Below are 10,322 nucleotides of genomic sequence, written 5' to 3' on the forward strand. Positions count from 1 at the left end.
GCAATGGAATCTGCCACTTGGTCCTTCAGGCGGTAATGCCGAATGAAGGTGGATTCAGATGCCCAAGAGGCAGCTGCATATATTTGGTCCACAGACAAAGCACTTCTTTCTGCCCGTGAAGTGGACACTGCCCTGGTTGAATGGGCATGAAGGAAAGATGGAGCCGACAGCCCTTGGGCGGTATAGGCGACTCTAATAGTCTCGGTAACCCACCGGGATATTGTAGCTTTGGCGGCTTTGGCGCCCTTGTTTTTCCCCGTGTAGCTGACCAACAGGTTTTCAGTCCACCTAAAGGGCGAGTGCGCTGCAAGTAGATCTGCAGACATCTAACCACATCCAGCTTGTGCCATCTTTCTTCTTCAGCAGAAGAAGGGAACGGAAAAAATACTGGAAGGGAAATCAGTTGGTTCCTGTTTACAGCAGATGGCACCTTGGGACGAAACCCAGGGAGGAACCTAAGCTGTACATGGTCAGAGAAAAAGGTGGTATATGGCTCCTCAGCGGACAAAGCTTGTAGTTCACTAACGCGTTTGGCAGGTGTGACTGCCAATAGCAGCGCCATTTTGCCGGTTAGCGACTTGAGGGAGACCTCTTCCAGAGGTTCAAATGGCTGGCCACATAGGGCGTTCAGGACCGGAATAAGGTCCCATTGGTGGACAGGGGTGTTTACCACCGGTCTCAGCCTAGTTGCCCCTTTAATAAAGGTGCTCACTAAAGGATCCTGAGACAAACGCCTCCCCAGATAGGCGGACAGGGCCGCTACGTGTACCTTGAGTGTGGCCGCAGCAAGACCTCTGTCTAGTCTGTCTTGAAGGAAGTCCAGGATCGCCTCCGTAGGGGGATCGGTGGAGTCCACTTGATGCTGCAGACACCAGGCATTAAAGATGTTACCTATTCGACGGTAGTTCCTGTTAGTCGAATCTGCTCTGGCGCTGGATAGGGTCTTCAAGACGGCTTGTGACAGTCCTCTATTTCTCAATAGGGACTGGTCAACCTCCAGGCTGTCAGGTTGAGTCTCCTCAGATCCTGGCATCTCAGCTCTCCTTGGGTTACCAGGTCTGGGAGTGGGGGAAGCCTCCAATATATGCCCTGACTCATTTGTATGAGCTGAGCAAACCAAGCCCTTTTTGGCCAGAACGGGATTATGGCTATTCCCGAGGCTTGGTCCTGTCTTATTTTTATCAATACCTTCGGTATGATTGGAATTGGAGGGAATATGTAAAACAGCCTGAACCTCCATGGGATGGACAGGGCATCCACCGCCAAGGGATTGTCCTCCTGGTACAGAGAGCAGAAGGTCCCCACCTTGGCGTTGAGTCGGGTAGCCATAAGATCGACCTCCGGGAGACCCCATCTCTGGACGATCTGTTGAAATACGTCTGGATTGAGAGACCATTCTCCTGATACGGTAATACCCTGACTCAGCTGATCCGCTACTATGTTCAGGGAGCCCTTTATGTGAACAGCGGATGACTGGACCAGATTCTTCTCCGCCTAGGCAAATATGAGATTCGTCTCTCTCAGCAAGGTTGGTGACCTCGTGCTCCCTTGTTTGTTTATATAGACTACCACCGTCATATTGTCTGACCGGTTTTTGACAGACTTGCCTTTCAATTCTGGGGCAAAGTGTACTAGGGCCAGGTACACTGCTCTGAGTTCCTTGAGATTGGATGACCCCAGCTCCGGACATCTCCATCGTCCTTGTACAGTTTTGTCTTGACAATGGGCTCCCCATCCCCACTGGGATGCATCTGTTGTCAACAGGGTCCACACTGTCGGGACCGTGGACCTTCCGTCTTTCAGGTGTATCCACCATCTGAGGGAAAGACGGGTAGCGGGAGAAAGGCAGATCTTCTTGTGCAATCCCCGTGGAGACCTGTTCCAGGTTCTCAACACTTCCATCTGCAGGGGACGCAAATGCCATAAAGTCCAAGGCACCGCCCTGGCCGAGGATGACATCAGGCCCAGGACTCTCATGGCGGTCCGGATGGTTACCTGCCGAGTGCGCAATAGGAATCGTGCACTGGCTTGGATTCTTTCCTTCCTTGGACTGGAGAGGAAGATCTGCATCGCTTCTGAATCCACTATAAATCCGAGGAATTTTCTTCAGGTGGATGGAACGATTTCGGACTTCTCCCAATTGATAATCCTAACTCCTGTAGGAAGTTGATGGCAAGGTTGAGCTGCTGGAGGAGGGCAGCAGGAGACTGAGCTTTCAGTAGCCAGTCGTCTAGATAAGGGACGATGAAAAGACCCTGAAGTCTGAGGGCCGCGGCGACCGGAGAAATCACCTTGGTGAATACCAGTGGGGCGGATGTGATGCCGAATGGCAGAGCTGTGAATTGATAGTGCTCCCTGTGGCCGGCCATAGCGACGGCAATCCTGAGGAACTTCCTGTGGAAATGAGCAATGGGGACATGTAGATAGGCGTCCTTCAAATCGAGGGTAACCATCACCTCTCCTGGCTGAAGAAACACAGCCACGGAATCCACGGTTTCCATTCGAAATGACCTCTTCCTGATAAACCGATTGAGGTACCTCAGATCTATTATCATCCTCCAGCCCCCGGTGAACTTGGGGACCAGAAAGACGGGGGAGTAGACTCCCAGACCGAGGTCTGAGGCTGGTACCTTCTCCAGGGCGCCCTTGGTAACATATTCGGCAACCAAGGCTTCTAGACTGGCCTGCTGAGAAGGTGGAAGAGTTTGGGTGGAAACGAACCGATCTGGAGGTGGAAGATGAAAGTCGATGTGATACCCGTGTTGTATGATCTTCAACACCCATGGGTCTTGGACATGGGTGAACCATGCTCTGGAAAAGGAGGAAAGACGTCCTCCCACAGGAAGGGGGGCCACAGGGAGCTGCCCCACGTCAAAACTCAGGCTTCCTCTTGGTGTCCTCCTTGGAAGCGCCACGACCAGCTCCCCTAGGGCGATATCTAAAACGCCGTTGTTGGGAAGGGCGTCTATAATTAGAGGAAGAACCTCTGCCTCTAGGGGGAGCACGTCTGCCCCTGGATGCTTGAGGTAGGGACCTTCCCCTACCTTCAGCTAATCCCTCCATAATGGCGTCTAAGCTTTGGCCAGACACCCTTCCCGGCTCAAAGGGGAGAGCACAGAGTGCTGCTTTAGACGCAAAATCTGCCCGCCAAGGCTTTAGCCAAAGGGGTCTACGGGCCGCAGTAGACAACGCCATAGATTTGGCGGAGATTTTAAATTGATGGCAGGAGGATTCCGCCAAATAATCTGCAGCCCTATGAACTCTTTTCATAGAGGCCAGAATCTCATCTCTGTCTACGCCCAAGTCTAGCTCCAAGGCGGCTAAGCGGTTGCGCAAAAAGTCACCAACCATAGAGGAGGCTATGGCCACAGAGGCTTGCGCGGAGGAAGCTGAGTAGACCTTCTTCAGAACGGAGTCCGCCCTACGATCCAGAGGGTCCTGAAGATTTGAACCATCTTCCAAGGGCACCAGGGTTCTGCGGGACAGCTTTGCTACGGCCAAATCCACCTTCGGGGGAGGCCCCCAGGAATCCCACTGGGTAGTGTTAATAGGAAACAAACTCTTGAAGATCCTGGAAAGCGAATGTCCTTTCTCTGGCTGTTTCCACTGCTGCACCATAAGGTCGGTCAGCGTGGCGTCCGCATGGAAGGCAATATGTCCCCCAGAGGCAGACGTGGAGGCTTCCCCGTCAACATCTCGGCCCACTGTAGACCGGATGGACTTCAGCAGCCTGCCCGTTTGTTCATAATGGAACGCAGTTCTGCTGGAATAACTGAGTCGTCCTCGGAGGAATCATCCTCTGCCACCCGCAGGTGTTACAAGGGGGGGGGGGAGACGAGGAACGGAGCTCAGAGCATGGTCTCCTGGTGAGCTGAGACAAGGTGCAATGGATCCCTTTGAGGGAATCATCCTGCAAAACAAAAAGGAGAGTACAAGCAAGGGAAAAACTATTTACCCAAGCGATGCCCAAACTCACCATCTCCTTGACCCATGCATCATATCTCTGGGAGAGGGCTCCACAGGTGGAGGACCTCTGCACCCGCGACAATGGGCCCACTCATAGCCTGAAAATAGGCAAGTTATAGGACCAGTAGTACCCCGCAGGGCACAACCTTTCAAGCCGCTACCTACCATCAGGGAGCGGTGTGTCGCAATCGAAGCAGGAAAGATGTTTCCTCTTGGAAGAGGTTTTCCTCCTACCATCCCCAGGAGGGGTAGTAGAGGATGACATATCCTACAGAGAGAGATAATAGACCATGCAACACTGTCACCATGACATCATACCAGCTTTTTAAAAAAAAGGGTAAATCTTACCAGGTCCTGTAGACCGGACAGAGAGGTGACTTGGCGCCCAACGTGCGACTCGAAACCACGACCTTGAGATTAAGAGTCTCATGCTCTACCGACTGAGCTAGCCGGGCTGGCGCTGTGAACAGGATCTGAACCTGTGCGGGGAGACCCCATTGGATTTCGAGTCCAAAACCTTAACCACTCGGCCATCACAGCCGGTTCCCAATAAAGTTTGCAAACTGGAAAAGAGTTCAAGATCAATGAACACCACAATCGCACGCCTTCAGCAGATACTGCAGGAAGGTCTCTGACACCAGGCCAGCCAGCCTCTTAATTCTGGCCGGCTGGAAGTGGGCGGAGCCACAATCAAAGCAGGTGAGGCAACCTGCCCAGACAACTAACCCTGTAATCAGGAGTCTGCAAAGATATACATTCCCCCCCACCAAGAGGCCCTTAACACGGGCACTTACCCCCACATCTCCCCGTCTTTTCCGGCCTTTAATAAGGCCTGAATCTTCCCTGAGTGAGCGGCCGCCAGCGCCAGGCCGTTGCCATGGCGCTATGATACTTCCGGCGAAACCGGAAGTGCGCGCTTACAGCGGCCGGCGGGTAACAGGATACACAGTGTGGTTCCACCCGCCGGCAGTCCGCGCGGCCACCAGAGGTGGCATGCGGAGTCCCCGGACTCTCACCAAAATGTCAGGTAAGTCACAAGGAGCAGGGGAAGCGGAGGAGAGGGGGGGCAGGGGGGATAGAGGGGGGTAGCCACACATGGCTAACAAGCACCTTCTCCCCGCAGGGCACAGAAGGTGACAAGAAGAAAACAACCGCTCAGGAGGTGAGTGATCCTGCTGAGCTTCTCAAAGAGGACACAAGTCCTCCACCTGTCCTCTGTCCACACAGGACAGAAAAAAACACGCAGAGGGGAGGTTCTTGTGCCCTCTTATAGGGCCTGCCACGCATTTGATTGGCTAATTAAATATCCGCCTGTCCTACCAGCACACAGGGGCAGAAATACCCCCCCGCATTGTGCCGCTGTTGAGGACGACAGGGAACTCTTTAGTATAGCCCACCAATATTGCACGAGACACCGCAGATCAGCTGTGTCAGGACAGCATGGCTCCCAGTAAGATTTACATGCAAGGAGCTTACTGCTCAATCGCCATAAAGTGTAGTGGACTTCAATATGGCAGTGCTGCAGTACCTGAAGCTGCTGCTACACTTTATATAGTGAGCAACAGCACCAGCAGTTCGTGGCATGTTAACATTACCATGAGCTGCGTTGTTCCAGTTATTGGACCCTCGCTAATATTGAAGGCCGATTCTAAGGATATTCTATCAATATTAGAAAGTGGATAACCCCTTTAACTAAAAAAAACTTGATGTAATTTTGTTAAAAAAGTTAATTGTTCAGATGAAAATCAAAGCACACAGTAAGAAATCAAGGAGACAGCCATGATGAGGTGATGTAGTGATGTAGCACATGTAGGTCCTTTCCATCAATACGCTACTAATCACCTGTGAGACACCGGGACGGTGGATACCAGAGATCACATGACATGTTCGGTGGGTCACATGACTGATACCATCTTTAGTCCAATGAATGACATTGTACTATTTATTTATTTATTTTCATAAACATACGAGGGGAAAAGTGTTTTGCCTCGGAGCTGAGAATGTGATTTACAATGGGGCTTTTTACACGCTCCAAAGCTAAATAAGAGAGGCATACTTGGGGACTACAAACGCTGCGACAAGGTGGGACCCACATATGTGAGACATTCATAACATATACTGTGAATGCCATAAATGTCTTAAATGGGAATGCCTCTTTTGGGTGGTAACACATGATGTACCCACTATAGCCACATCCAAGCCTGGCCACCTGTTTTTCACTTGTATAAGTGAAACACCGATGAATTTCACCTGCACTTGTGTTACCACACAGCCTGCATATCATGTGTTCCCAAGCTTAAGTCTGAGGCCCCATGTTGCAGAAACGCAGCTTTTTTTGTTGCATATTTTGCCGCGTTTTTTTTTTGAGCCAAAGCCAGGAGTGGGTTGAGCAAAAAGAAGTATAAATGCTTACTTTATATTTCCTATTCCTCTTGTAGCCACTCCTAGGTTGGACTCAAAAAAGCAGCTTTTCTGCACTGTGGGGCCTTAGCCTTAGTTTTTGAGGCTTATTAATTGATGTCCTATCCTTAGCATAGGTCATAAATTGAAGATCGGTGGTGGTCTGAGACCTGGCACTCATGCTGATCAGATGTTTGAAGAGACTGCAACATTTGAGTGAAGGCTGCTATCTCTTCACTAAAGACAAAGCACATTTGTATAGCAGCTGTGCTTAGTACCCCAGCTCAGCCCATTCATTTTAATAGGACTGAGGTGAGAACAGGCCATGTGACCAATAAATGTGACATCATATGGTCTTTACAGCAAAAGTGGTATCCTGAGGACAGGTTATCGAATAACAAAGTGAACTCAAGTCTCTGTGAATTAGCCTGAAAAGTTTTATGTCCAGACTTTACACTAAACACAATGATTTACATAAAATTAAATAAAAGGTGTAGCTGCTAAAGGAAAATACATAAATTGTACTTACTAGAGGAATCTTCTTAAGAGATTGTATAATACTTATTGCCTGGCACCCCATGGCAGTACGTGTAGGATAATCCCCTTCGACCAGTATGTATTGCTCTCCAGAGCAATCTTCACCTTCATACAAAATCCAACTATGGAAAGAACACAAATGTATAATAAGAAATTATGTTCATACAAAGGGGCTATTTTCCAAGTGGTACAATTTTCCAAATGCACCAGAATTTTGGCTTCATAAGTCTCATTCCCATTTACAGGGTTAACGCTCAGACTTTCTGCCACTCGTTACTAAAGAATCACAACTTCCTTCTCTTCCCCTTTCACATAGCAGAACAAGAATGGAAGTGTACTTGTAATATACCATTTGTCCTGTAGATTGCAGTAGTATAGTTGAAAATATTCCCGGCTACAGCTGTGAAGAGGAAAAAGATGCCGCCAACAATTGCCAGGAGGCGCCTTAATAAGTCACAGAGGCTCTGTTTTCTATACAGCTGGGTTGTATGCTCATTCTCCATACTGTAGCCAGCATCTATCCCTGTCTCTTCTGCAATACTTTTTCTCCTCTACTGCTACGGGGTGCAGGAGCTGGCAGAATCTACAGCTAATCAGTACTCATTAGCAAGAATTGATAGCTAATAAATTTAGCTGTCAGATAATGTTTTTTTCTCCGTAAAATGGAAAAAAATAGTTTTCTGTGCAGTAGTGTAACTAGCAAAGACTGGCCCCCCCAGCAAATCGCCCCCTTTCCTGGCCCCCGCACAGTATAACACCTCATTTACACACATTATAATGTCCCAAAGTGGCCTCCATACAGTATAATATCCCAGCATGGCCCCTACACAGTATTCTGCCCCATAGTGGCCCCTACATAGTATTATGCCCCATAGTGGCCCCTGCACACAGCATTATGCTCCATAGTGGCCCCAGTACACAGTATTATGCCCCATAGTGGCCCCTGCACACAGTATTATGCTCCATAGTGGCCCCTGCACACAGTATTATGTTCCACAGTGGCCCCAGTACACAGTATTATGCCCCATAGTGGCCCCTGCACACAGTATTATGCTCCATAGTGGCCCCAGTACACAGTATTGTGCCCCTGCACACAGTATTATGCTCCATAGTGGCCTAGTGGCCCCAGTACACAGTATTATGCCCCATAGTGGCCCCTGCACACAGTATTATGCGCCATAGTGGCCCCTGCACACCGTATTATGCTCCATAGTGGACTAAAAATGAACAATTATTATACTGATCGAGTATACTAAGTATAATGATCGGAGATCAGAGGAGGTGGCAAAGATAAAAAAACACTTTTACTTATATATCCCTGTCTCCAGCACACTCACCGCTAATTTCGTCCTTCTTCAATGTTGGACCAGACGTCATCTGAGCCTTGCCGGCGTCATTATGGGTCTGGGACATTATGAAATAGGCCCGAAGATTGCTGAATCGCAGGAGAGGTAAGTAACACTGTTTTTTATGTTCCCTCACCTCCACTGGCCCTCCTTTCATAATAGTCTGGGGTCTGAAAAGACCCCAGAGTATAATGATAGCAGTGTGTGTTGGGGTTCGCGGGCCCTCGGCCTCACTTACCGATTCCTACTCCTGATCACAGCTGCTGAGGAATACTGTGTAAAAGGGCTGTGAGCTGAAGTAGGAGGTGGCAGTGGGTTCCAGTACCACTGCCCCAATGACTTCCTCAGTTATAAGTACACGTTTCTAAGTATAAAGATGTTGGAATTTATTCCCAGTCAGTGTCAAACTCTCTCTCAGAGATTAGGAATCATCGCCAGACCATGTGCAGTAATTTCATGGCACGGACTGGGGATCTGGGTGGATAATTCAGTCCTAAGGCTGGGGCCCCAGGTGGTAGAAATGCGTTGGAAATGTAGTTTTTTACAGTCTACACTTTGCAGAAAAATACTTGCAGCAAACACACTGCTATTTCCAAAACTGTCGCAGGTTTGGAAATCGCAGTACAACTATTATACCTACGGAAACGCTGGCGATTTTGTGAATTTTTCAATTCATAGAACCATATGAGGGCTTATTGTTTGCAGGACAATTTCTTCTTCATAAGGATACTATTATTATTATTATTATTCTGTACAATTTACTGGGAAGCTGGAAAAAAATCTGAATGAGGTGGAATTGGAGAAAAGTGCATTTGTGTATTTTGGGGAATATCTATTGCTTTTCATCACTTTTCCCAATATGTCGCTTGCCGTACGAGAAAAATATTTTTAGAAGTATTGTAGACATACATAATGTGTATGTGTTTTACAGTAATAACTTTTAATATTGCATTTATTAGAACCCTAGAGCATAAAGCAGCCTGCCATACAAATGTATTGCAGGCAAATCTAGGAGCCTTCAATAGCCTGTTATAGCAATGGGATACTGGACCTGGATTCCCAGGCGCCGACAGCTAAATGTACCTTGGTCAGCTTTGACCGAGGCACCAGGGGCCTTAATGACCATGATCAGTGTGGGCATTTTCTGTGGGCATTAATGCCCATATAATACAACAGGGACCATATTTAAATACCTGACATCTGCTGTACTATTATGGCAGATGACGAGAAGGGGTTAAAACAGACACATAATGATCTTTTAATATAAATGGGAATGGAAATGAACCCCACCATTGGAAAAATCACTTTGACAGCTTATGTTTGTTTAGCATTGTTTTCATCCAATCCATACAAAATAAGTGATCCACTTTAACGACAAACAGGGAAAAAGAAACCGGAGTCAAGTTTGATCGCTTTAAACTTTTTCTTACTGATATCTGGGTAGATTTAATGGTGACACAGACAAATCTTTATACCCAACAATTTAGGACTAGTAACCCTGACTCCCTCTATTTCAAAAGCCTGTGGTCTGATTAGAGATAATGAAGTTTTTAGGCCTTAAAAAATCTTGGCCATTAATTTGGTCAAAAAGCCAAGAATAAGGGACTGTTGGATCATAGATATTTTATATTTTCTCCAATCTCCCATACAGCTATGACCAGTTCAAAGTTTCAGATCATTTTAAAATTTCTTCATTACACCGATAATTCTCTTTGTCCCTCAAGAGATCACTCACAGTATGATCAGTATATAAGATTAGTCTCATAGTAACCCCTTAAAATTCATTATTTTTCCAACTCTTACCCCTTGTAAATTTATTTTTATGGGTGAATTCCTCATTCTTTTTAAGCGAAAGACAGTTCCACCAGAACCTGTTCAATAAGCAAGCAATGTATGGCGTGAAACTATAAAAGCTCTGTGATAGCTCCTCGGCCAGCTGGCTGTGCAGAACACGATTCATGACCACACTGAAACCCCAATCCAGATCCAATGTACGTCAGAGGTAACTTGCAAGCCCGATTTTATCTTGGGCTACAACTGATAAGCAGAGCTGATTGGCCAGATCAGGTCCTG

General features: G+C 47.7%; 1 non-coding gene across 1 annotated transcript; it reads right to left on the minus strand.

Moving 5' to 3' along the window:
- Positions 1-4,424: 4,424 nt before the first annotated feature.
- TRNAS-CGA (transfer RNA serine (anticodon CGA)) lies at positions 4,425-4,506 on the minus strand. Its single transcript has one exon. It is a non-coding gene; the product is annotated as a tRNA-Ser (tRNA).
- Positions 4,507-10,322: the final 5,816 nt, after the last annotated feature.

The sequence above is a fragment of the Leptodactylus fuscus genome, chromosome 2, assembly GCF_031893055.1.
Source record: "Leptodactylus fuscus isolate aLepFus1 chromosome 2, aLepFus1.hap2, whole genome shotgun sequence".
Classification (NCBI taxonomy): Eukaryota; Metazoa; Chordata; class Amphibia; order Anura; family Leptodactylidae; genus Leptodactylus; species Leptodactylus fuscus.